Consider the following 12466-nt stretch of genomic DNA (forward strand, 5'->3'; position numbering starts at 1 on the left):
AACGTAGAAGAGATAAAAACAATCCCATCATATAGCACCTCAACTATGAAACAAATGCGATGGAGAGCAATTAAGGCAAACATATTGTATGTTAAGTATAATTCTTTTACATAGTATAACAAAGAAACAAAATTAAGGCTTACCACCACAAACATAGATTAAAGTAGCAATGGGGTGCTCATACTGGTGCATTAGGAATTTCATCAAATAGCTGGAAGGCACGTTCATTTTCCCCTCCCATTTGCACAGGTGCTCCTCTACTACATGCAAGCAGCTCTCACTCCATGAAGGCACGGATTATGACTGCGATGACTGTGACGCAGTCTATGTACACATGCCGCTCCTCATCAACCATAATTTCATGCTTTCGTGCAATGACCGACCAATGATGGCGTCAATGGACATTGAGGTCAAGATGTGGGATCGATGGAGTTGTGGAGGTGACATACCTGTGGGGTTGTGGCGCGACCAATGGAGAAGAAACTTTGCATGGAGAGAATCTTGTCATAGACAAGCGCGGCAAGCCCGTTCTTGGTGGCCTCGGTGTGAAGGCACTCCCCGTCACGGAGCGTGAGGAGGTGTGCGCACGCTGGGGCAGCGGCGGGTAGGTGTACATGTCGAGCGGCGCGAGGACGCGGCTATGCGGAGGATGTTGTTAAGGGAGAAGGGGTCTGGGTTGGGGAGGATGCATGAAAGGACGGTGATAGCGTAGCGGAGCATCGAGGCACGGAGGGAGTCGAGGTGGAAGAGGAGGTGCTTGACAAGCAGTGGGTGAGCGGCGACACCCCGGCTCAGAGCGCGCGCCCGTGGATCTACTTGGCTAGTGAAGGAGGGTGGCGCGAGGTGGAGGTGGAGGAGGGCCGAAAGTGTCGGAAACCGGTGGTACGGCTGGTGGTGGTTCTTGGAGGAGGAAGTCGGATATTGGCGATGTCCACTAACGATGGAGGGGAGACGGGGCTGGTTGGCAGTGAAGGGAAGACGCGGGGATGAGGGAGGGGGGCGGCTGAGCCGGATGTGAGAGGGGGCGGCGGCGTCATGGCTGGGTTTGAGAGGGGAAAAGCATGCATCGGCGCGTTTTGCTGTGGGAATGGGATTTGCACGGTAGGGATGGGTGGAGCAAAACAGAAATTGAGGGAGCGAAACCGGACAGAACATGACGCCTTAGGTGTTTTTTAAATAGTAGAGTAGAGATAGGGTGACTTAATCTCTGGCCAACGACCGAATCGAAACCGAACAGACTCATGTTAGGATCGATCTCGGTCATACCAGACTTGACGTCTATCTAAACCGAACAGAATCTCCTTTTCCAAACTAGGTAAACTATATTGTATTCAGTCTTATATCTTTCCATGACTCATCTCCCTTCTAATTCAAACAGTCGCCAACTCTCTTTCCCTCTATTCATGCATCGGTTTGCAGGCAGCAGAATTCTTCGTTTGGAACTCCATGGCACAACATCGCGCGTTGACGGATCCTGATCTGCATGTGTTGGATTTGGGCAGTAGCCTCGGTCTCCACAGCGGGCAGCTGCACACGTGGTCGATTTGGACTTCATAGCAGCAGCTTTGAGCTTCCATGCATGGACAGCATACAAGCCTCAAAATCTCTAATCCAGCCGATTAAACAAATAGCCTTGCATGCAATGACCTCATACCCACATCATCATGTGATCAGCTCGTGCTTAATGTATAAAGTCTAAAACGTGTACCTTGACGGACCCCTGATGCTTAAACTTCAGTAAAATAATCTCCGACAAAATTAATTAACAACCGAGCACATTAACTATCTTTATTCAGCTTAACCATCTACTAATCAACCGAATTATGTTAACTAAAAACAATAAATCGGCTATTTGACTCTCTAATCGGCCATATTTGACCAGACGCTCGACCATGGCAGCCCAACCACGGCCCTCAAGCACGGCGCCTGACCACGGCCTCCGACCAAGATGGTCTCTGAACAAGCTAACCACCGCGTACATAGGCTTGGACGACCTCGTAACATGCATGCATATCTATCTCCCGTGTAAGTATATCTCTCATACCTTGCTTTCCTTCTGTTCTGTTTAACACTTGTTCCACTAATCGGCTTCATTATTAACTCGATTAGCCATTGGATCAATCCACAGCCTGAGTTACCTACTAAAAAAAATTTAGCATATATTCACTCGCACTACTACAGAAATAATTTAGTAGGATGTCTCTATACAAACGGTTCTGTAGAGCCGTTTATACAAAGATTATCACAGACGGCTCTAAACAAGAATCGTCTGTGATAATGACAAGACCCCTTCGTAAGTTGTGGACACTTTTAGTACATATTGTTCCTGTTGGGAACCGTCTGTATTAATATTACAAATGGCTCTAATTACGAGCCATTTGTAATAAAATCAACACCACAGACGACTCTAAATTGGAGCCGTCTATAATAAAAAGGATATCACAGCCGGCTCCAAATAGAAACCATCCGTATAATTAATACAGATGGATCATATTTGGAGTCGTCTGAGAAAATGACCGGAGGAGGTGGGACACTTTATTACAGACGGCTCTAAACATGAAGTCGTATATACTATTAGAATAGTACATCGTCCTCCACCTCCATATCAAAGCAGAGCAGTGGTGCCAAACAATAGCGCGCAGCTTTTGGAGGAGAGGGCGATTTTGACAAAAAAAAAATTTGTTTGATTTCGGTGAAAGTTTGAAGATTTATTGGTATTTATTTATCCAATGTAAGCATTATGTTCTATTTTGGTTTAAATGATCTAGATTTTAGTTTGAAGAGCTAGCTAGATTTAGATCTAATTTTTTTTTCTATAATGACATAGTTTTATTATATTCATTAGATGATGTAGATTTATGTTCTAATTTAGTCTTGAGAGATCGAATATATCTACATCTAGATTTAGATTTTTTTCATGATGATCTAAAATATATTAGTTGTTCTATGTATATATAAAGCTCAAAGTATAGATGAATGTTTAATTATGTGATACTATAAATGACTAGCTTTAATCTAGTGTTGTAGATAAATTTTAGATTTTTGATATTTAAATATAAAATTATCAATAACTATATAGTATTTAACGAAAAGTTTTGAATTAATTTTTGCACTTATTTGTAGGTATTTATGTATATAATATAACAATAATCATTAATTATTTTTGAATTAATTATCATTTGTATGGTTCATTCATGAATGCATGCATGGTAGCCTCATTTTTTTCGACGAAAAGCTTAGTTGCTCTTTTTTATTAGGTTGATTTGACATTAATTTACTTCGTACAATGTAGATAGATCGTGGCTGGATGTATGGTTCTCGTACGAATCAAGGGTACCTTGATGGTGTGACGGCTTTTCTGGCAACTGTCGAGAAGGATCGATTGGAGAATAATGTTGAATTTATATATTGTCGTTGTTGCGATTGTAGAAATAAAATATCCTTTCTCAAACAGAACGCAGCCCTATAGATCAAAACGCACTTGATTATCAGGGGGCTTCAAATCGGACTACACGTGTTCAACCAAACATGGTGAAGAGCATAATGTGTTACATGAAGAAGTTGGTATCGTTGAAGAACCCGAAGTCGACGTAAGAAGAGAAGATGATGAGGAATTTGGTGCAACGATGATGATTGTGGTACTGCAGGCAACGATGATAGGTTGGATCAGATGTTGTGTGATGTAGACATGAACTTGAGTACTCAGAGAGACTTTAACAAATTCATGTGCTTGATCGAGGATTCGGAGAAGCCGTTGTTCCCTAGATGCAAATCGGAATACACAAAGTTATCATCCGTGCTTGAACTACTTAAATTGAAAGAAAGCGATAGTTAATCGGACAAGAGTTTCACAGCGCTATTAGAACTCCTATCGGACATGCTTCCAGATGGAAACGAACTGCCCAAAAGCATATACGAAGCAAAGTAGGTTCTTTGTTCGTTGGGGATGGATGTAGAGAGGATACATACATATCCAAACGACTATATCCTCTACCGTAAAGATCTATCAGACTTGCATTCATATCCAGTGTGAAAAGCATCTTGATACAAGCGTAAGAGTCAATCAGATGACGGCGAGGTGAAGAAAGGAATTCCTACTAAGGTGGTGGGGTATCTGACTATAATTCCACATCTTGGGCAGTTGTTTGCGAATTGAAAAGAGGCCAAATTGTTGTGCTAGCACTCGAAGGGCCGCAAGCAAGATGGAAATCTAAGGCACTCTACCGATTCATCCCAGTGGAGAAACATCGATACGATCTTTGATGACTTTGGTGCAGAACTGAGGAATATAAGGTTTGCTTTGAGTATGGACGGGATGAATCTTTTTGGAACATGAGCAACAGGCACAACACTTGGCCAGTTTTTCTCAGTATTTACAACCTACCTCCTTGGCTGTGTATGAAGCAGAAGTACTTGATGATGTTGATGCTTATCCAAGTCCTGAAACAACCTAGGAACGATATTGATGTATACCTAAGACCATTGGTGAAAGATCTAAAAACATTGTGGAATGAAGGAGCGCAAGTACGGGATGCGTACAAAAGAGACAATTTCACGCTACGTGCCTTGTTGTTCTGCACGATCAATGATTTGCCTACACTATGTAACCTTTCGGGCCAGAGTAAACAAGTAGACATAACGTGCCCTCATTGCTTAGATGGTACAGCTAGTATGTGGCTACCCCACTCGTGTAAAACGGTGTTCATGTGCCACCGTAGGTTCCTTAACAGGTATCACCCGTACCGCAACATGAAGGAACAATTTGACGTAACGAGGGAGAGAGATTTATGTCCAAGGCATTACAATAGTCAAGAGGTTCACAATATAGTTAAAAGACCTCGATGTTGTGTTTGTAAAGGAGAGTAAAAAATCTAATAATACCGGTGGCATGTGGAAGAAGAGATCGATATTGTGGGAGCTACCGTATTGGAAGTACCTTGAAGTTCGCCACTGCATCAACGTCATGCATGTAGAGAAGAACGTGTGTGAAAGCTTGGTTGGTCTTTTACCTAATATTCCAGGCAAGATGAAGAACGGCCTCAACACAAGGCTTGACTTGGTTGATTTGAAGATCAGGCCCAAGTTGGCACCTGAGCCCTCTGAAAAAGGTAAAACGAGGCTTCCTCCTGTCTGCTATAATCTGAAAAAGGTTGAGAGAAACAAACTGTGCCGATGCTTGCATGGTGTGAAAGTTCTATCCGGTTACTCCACCAACATCTCGAAACTTGTTTCGATGCAAGATTTGAAATTAGTTGGCATGAAATCCCATGATTGTTATGTGTTGATGACACAGATGCTTCCCGTTGCAATCCAAAATATCCAGCCTGTCTATCTCCGAGACACAATCACCAAGCTATGTTACTTCTTCAACACAATTTCTCAGAAGGTCATCAATCCCGAAGTACTTGATGTTTTACAGGCCGATGTGGTGAAGACACTATATCATCTTGAGATGTACTTTCCTCCGTCGTTTTCCAAAATCATGGTATATGTAATCGTTCACCTCATGAGAGAGATAAAGATATACTGCCCGATATTCCTATATCAGATGTACCTGTTTGAGAGGTACATGGGAATTCTCAAGAAGTATGTACATAATCGATCTCGTCCGGAGGGCAGCATCGTCCAAGGATACACAACAGAAGAGGTAGTCGAGTTCTTCATCGATTACATGGATCAGCTCAAACCAATTGGTGTGCCCATGTCTCACCATGAGGGGAGACTGGATGGGAAGGGGACCATAGGTAGAAAATCAATCATTGCTGACTTTGCCATATTATCTAAAGTCCATTTCACGGTCTTGCAACACAAGATTGAAGTATCCCCGCATATCGACATGCATAAGGATGTGCTACGCAGAGAGAATCCAGGTCGTACGAAGGCTTGGATCACAAAATAGTACAAGCGCAGCTTCAACAACTGGTTGGTAGTGCGATCCAGTAATAATAGTTCAACATAGAATAATATTAGTTAGTTGGCAAGATGACCAAGTCACACAATCATGACATTTGAAGCATACGACATAAATAGGTACACCTTTTATACCAGAGCACAGTATAGAACAACAATGTGCGCATAGATACCTTTTAGGACAAATGTGGGGCCTGTGCGTACTATGGGTACATAGAGGGGATTTGGGAACTCGACTATGTACGTTTCAAGATTCCCCTCTTTCGGTGCCGTTAGGTCGCACTCTCAAGTGTTAAGATAGACAAGTACCAAATGATTACTATCGATCTGAAACGTGTCGCATACAAAGAAGAACCATTTGTACTCGCCAAGAAAGTTGTCCATGTCTTTTATGTGCAAGGCACGGTAAATCGAAAGCTTCACATAGTCCTTCAGGGAAAAAGAAGTATTAACGGAGTTGAGAATGTCGTGGACGAAAAAGAGTATAATCAATTTGATGAGTACCCTCTTGGAGATGGCATTGCCCTTAACGAAGAACAACTTCTGATTGAGGCCGCTTGCTATCTGCGTGTCGATCATCAAGAAGGGCTGATTGTTAAAGCTATATGATGTTACTCAATTGTTATGTACCTATATATTGCAATGTAATATGTAAAAAATAATTAGTTATGAATTTACTTAGAAATTTGATCTCATTAATTTGGAGTTCGTATGAATTATTTATGAATTTTGCTAGTTTTAGTTCAATTTAATATTTAGGTTTAATGTTCAAGTTAAATTTTTGGTTACAGTAACAAGAATGATATCTACACTATGTGATAGTACAGATTGAATCATAAATTTACATAAATTTTTTGTGTCATTTGGAGTATGTATGAATTATTTATGAATTTTGTAAGTTTTAATGATTCTAGAAAATCAATAGTACAGACGGTTCTATAGTCAAAGCCGTCTGTACTAATATATGTACATATAGCTTTTACTATAAACTATCTGTACTAATATATTAGTACAGACGGGTTGAAGTTATAACCCATCTGTAATATATTAGTAGAGACAGCTTTTACTATAGAACTGTCTGTACTTAAGCTGCTATATATACCGTTCCATCCAACCCGCGCCGCACCAAGTTCTCCAAAAAAACCCTAGCCGCCTCTCGTGCTCCTCCTGATCGGTGACAACAACCGTGCTCCTCCCCATCGGCCCTCCTCCTCGGCAAGTCCTCCCCGACGACCCTCCTCTCCTACAGCCCTCCTCCCCGGCGAGTCCTCCCCGACAGCCCTCCTCCCAGCCGGTGATAGCAACCTGCTCCTGCCCTCCGGTCCTCCTCCTTGACGAGTCGCCCCTGATGGTCCTCCTCCCCGACGACCCTCCTCCTCGATAGCCCTCCTCTCGATGAGTGCTCCCCGGCGATCGTGCTACTCCCCGGTGAGTTCTGCTGACCTTCATGCCGTGTGGTCCACCGGCCTTCGTGCCGTGTTGGCTTGATATGGTCCACCAGCCTTCGTGCCATGTTGGCTTGCTGTGGTCTGTAGGCCTTCGTGCCTTGTTGGAGAGGTGTGGCTTGCTATGGTCCGTCGACCTTCGTGCCGTGTTGGCTTGCTGTGGTCCGCTGATCTTCGTGCCTTGTTAGATAGGTGTGGATAGTTGTGTTCCGCCGGCCTTCGTGCCGTGTTGGCTTGTTGTGGTCCGTCGGCCTTCATGCCATGAGTTGCTTGCGGGTATTGCTCTGTGATGAGTAGTTGAATTAAGATTGGGTCTTTTATCTAAGTATGATAGCATTTAAGTATGACATGTTGTTTGATTTATGGTGCATAGCTGCTATGGTTCAGAGGAGGCTTGTTAATTTCGTTTCTGTATGATGTTGATACCGATTTAGTTCCCTTAGCTAATGTCAGTTTGAGTTATCTAAGTCTGTTCATGTTTGTGCCCTTTGTTGATCACAGCAACACTATCCATTAATCTTTTGATCTGTGTCTAGACTCTATTTGCTAGTTGAGAACTTAGATAATAACCCAATCGATTATGAGGTCAACATAACAATTAGGGGGCAAGACACCTAATGTCTTAGGGGCAATTGTTATACATAATATGAGAGCAATTTTATACATATTTGATGTCATTATTGTTTTACAGTTCTGTTATTTCCATATCATGTGTATATAATTCTGGAGATATATGATCAAGTTAACTAGTGTTGCATGGTAGCCTGATAGACTCAAAGTCTCAAACAATCATGGTGGCTAAGACTTTTTCGGTGTATAAATGTTTGTTCTTGGTAAAGAGGAGTAATTTCATGCATATGGCTTATCTTGTGAAACAATATTTACCGCTGAAATGAACATATAAATGTGAATTGGAATCATTATTGTAATGTTAAATTGTTAATCAGCACAAAGATTTCGAATGATAGATAAGAAACATACCTTATCTTCCTTTTTTTAAGATCTAAATGAATGAAGATTGAATGCATCTATTAAATATAGGCCATCTTAATTATAATGAGAAAATCCACAGTCCCTCTTTTCATGATACAACTCCTAGGGACTAGAGAGAGAGGGAGGGAGGGAGAGATGTGCCTTAGCCTCAGTGAGACCTATCCATGATACAACTGCTAGAAGTGACCTAGTTAAGCCTGATAAGTTGGAAGTGGAACATTACAAAAGAGATGGACCTAGCTAAAACACATACTTTAATTCCTTTTCTTTCCTCTATTTCTGTGAATAATTTTCTATCATCATAACAAGTTCCTAATAAGTATGTAACTTTTTCTATTTTGAAGATGGTGTTTGGGAAAGGAACTTGAACTGCCTCCGGTCTTTTCTCCTCAACAACAATAGGGGGTTACTGCTCAACAGGATGTTGAGGCCACTTCTCAGGAGCAAACAGAAGAAACTCAGATGCAGAAGCGAAAGCAAGGTGGCCAAGGTAAAAACCAAATGCCCACGGGTTACTACACCATAACTCACGTCAATGAGGCGGGCATACCAACACAGCCTCAACAAGCTCAAGCGGCATTCCGTAGAGCATGCGCCTCACTTGGACAGATAAGGGTCAGCATAACCTACGCAAACTGGAAGGTCGTGCCACAGAGCGAGAAGAACTTCTTGTGGGAAACAATTAAAGCCCAATTTAACATCCCTGAAGGATGCTCCTTGGAGGACGTGAAAAGACAGGCAATAGTCAAGATGGGTAAGGCATAGAAGACCTTCAAGAGTGAGCTATATAACACATATGTGAAGTAGGATCTCGTACCCAATAATATTGCTTGTGGGTACTTGGCGGATCAATGAGTAGAATTTGTGGTGCCAGTCTGAGGAATTTTAGCAGCAGAGTCAGGTTAACAAGTGGCATCAGTCACGCAACACGCACCCCCACAGACTCGGCACTGGTGGGTACGCGCGCAAGGAATTAGACTGGGACAAGGAGGATGAGCAGACAGCTCGGGAGAACAGCTCCACACCATTTTCATAAATCCCGGAGAGGCGGGCTCGAAACTGTTTACGAGGAAGGGCTGTACGCTCGGCTGATGGTTCTGTCACCTTCAGGAAGCAAGAAACCGAGCAAGTGGCTCAAAGGATCCTACAACTTTCAGAAGAATCCACTCAAGGATCATTCCAGCCATCTCGAGAAAAAGACATACTAACCTCGGCTCTGGGGAGCAAAGAGCACCAGGGTCGCACGTGTGGCATAGGTGTTTCCATTCCATGGAAGTTGGGATTCCCTGACGATGCCGATTCATATAAGAGCCGAAGGAGAAACAAAGTTGAGCGCGAAGCAGCCGAGCGTGAACGGATGAGAATGGAGATTGTCGTTAAGGTCGAAGTAAGGATGAAAGAACAGATGGATATTCTTGTAGAAAGGATGGAACAACGGGTCGAGGAGCGGGTACAAGCTATGAGGCAGCAGGATGTAGCCACGACACTTGAATCTCTACCGACTCGGCACCAGAGCAGCTGCACATCTGCACCAGATAACGCTCCAGATAACATGTTCGATCAACATGACTTCGCTATCGGTAGATTTGAAGGTGACCCCCCCCGGTCGACGACATTCAGAAAGAGGTCCCTAGCGAGAGATACCCCATCGATGACACAGAGGTGGCCACTAAGTGCAAGCTCCTACTGCCCACCACTGTTTTCTCTGATAACATCATTGAGGTTGGCACGGGCTTGGCATTCCCATGTGGCGGGGAATAGATGATTCACGGACTCCAGCTACAGTCTGGTTACGCTAGGGTGTCACTGGAGTTGGTGTACAGAAATTGTACATCCCTCCCACTTCCTATTCCCCAGAGGACGATGTCAGGACACTTGGGAAGGCCATCCACTCCTTTATCCAGTGGCCGAAGAAGTTCATAACACTGGTTGCCCCTCCACCGCCTCCGTAGCCTCTATCTCCAGTACACAATGGTAGCGACTATCTCCAGTACACAATGGTAGCGACTTCTCTTTTCACCGTGCTCCGCCGAAGGTCAAATCTCCTTCTGCACTACATGAGCAACAAAAATTGTCCAGCAAATCTGGCAAACAGTATGCCAAAATGGCACCTCCCGAAAAGCGTAGAGCCAGCAAACAGAAGGACAAGAAGAAGGTAGAAGAAGAACCTCTATCAAACAGAAGGACATAAACTAGGAGAGAGAATTGGATTCCTCGACCCACATGTCGTATGTGGGTTAACGATCACTTGGTCTCCGGGAGAGGTCGAGAAATACATCACGGAGGTCATAGTCGCTCTTTGTGGATCGAATGGCATTATTCTTCTACCGTACAACTACTGAGACCATTGGATGCTAGTTTGTATCTATACACACAATCAATACTGCATATACCCTGACTCGATGTACTACGACCCAGAGAGGTATTCAGATCTAACAGACTTGTTGACAAGGGCGTTCGCGAAGTATGTTTTGATGGACGAGATTGTACAGAGAGATAAATCCTTGGCGACCCACCAACTTCGGTTCTCGGTAATAATTCCTTAGTCGCACATCAATTTACCGTTATAATATACATTCCATATAACTAAGTGTACCGTACACAAATTTCTGCAGTGTCACAGGTAACCGCAGGGCACCAACCTCTGTGGGATCTATATTGCCCAGTATATGCTGCAAATCGTTGAGTTTAGTCCACCAGTATATCCGCCGGTTAGTGAAATTATAGTATATTAAAAAGTATTTTTCATCGTTGTGCCTAACTACTTAATTTTTTTTTCTACAGACGTATAAATTTCCTACAAGTAATCTTGTGAAGAACAGTCTAATGTATATTAAAAAAATGGCTCATCCATTTCATACTTGCGGAGATCATAAAGGAGACCGGCGAATTTTATGATCTTGAAAACTTTGTGACTTTGTAATATTACAGGGCTTTGTAATATTGACTTTGTGATATTGAATGAAGATGTTCAATTTACAAAGGTATAGAGTTTGAATGCAAATGATTTACTGTGTGTATGATATATTGTTGTGTGTATTTTGTTGTTGATATGTCAGTTACATTCAGTAATATATGGATTCTGTACTATATATATATATATATATATATATATATATATATATATATATATATATATATATATATATGACAATACAGATGATTTTAGGAATACAACCGTCTGTATAAATACTTTTTATAACGGCCTTTGTTATATAGTATAGATGGCTCAAAATAGAAATCGTATGTACTGTCCTATAGTACAGACGGTTCCAATAACGAGCCGTCTGTACTGTTACTATATCACAGACGGCTTATGACTTCGAACCGCCTGTGATATTCCATAGTACAGATGGTTAGTGATTGGAGCCATCTATACAAAAGTTTTGTACAGACGGTTCAAAATCAGTATGTATAAATCTGATTTGTACAGATTCTTTTTCACAGATGGTTCGATAAACTGTCCCGCACGGGGTTTTTGAACCGTATGTAAAAATGATTTTTCGAGTAGTGTCGGCTAATTACTCATATAGCAACTGAATTAACCTAACCACGCCGGTTAATGGACTGTCCAAACATATGCTTATTCCCTAACCTTGATTATCTATATGCATGCTTCCAAACCATAACATGTCAAATTTGGTTGTCAACGATACCCATATATCGATTCATGCACATCCTAAAAAACCATTGGTCGTGTGGTTCTTGCAATGATATCGAGAAGAATGTGCTTCTTGCAATGATATCGAGTCTGATGTGCGGGCAATGGAACGATTAAATCCTACACTGCATCCCATGTTTTCCCCAGAAAACTCTGTACAAACAGATCTCTGCTACTCGCTTCTTCTAGAATTTTGTGATTTGGATCAATAAAAGTTGACTGACATGATTATTTTTGTTTTTAGATGAAACTGAAGCAATTAGGAGTACTTAGATTTAGGGGTGAACCTACATTCAAAATTAGGGGTGCACATAATGTCGGATAATTTTTCGTTTTTTATGATGTGTCATATGTGATAGAATGATAGAATATCCGCTAACTTAACAAATAGGATGCCAAACTTTTAACTTAAAAATTAGAACACCCGATTATTTTGTTCTAAGTTCGTCACTACTCA

This window comes from Phragmites australis, chromosome 16, assembly GCF_958298935.1.
Source record: "Phragmites australis chromosome 16, lpPhrAust1.1, whole genome shotgun sequence".
Taxonomy (NCBI): domain Eukaryota; kingdom Viridiplantae; phylum Streptophyta; class Magnoliopsida; order Poales; family Poaceae; genus Phragmites; species Phragmites australis.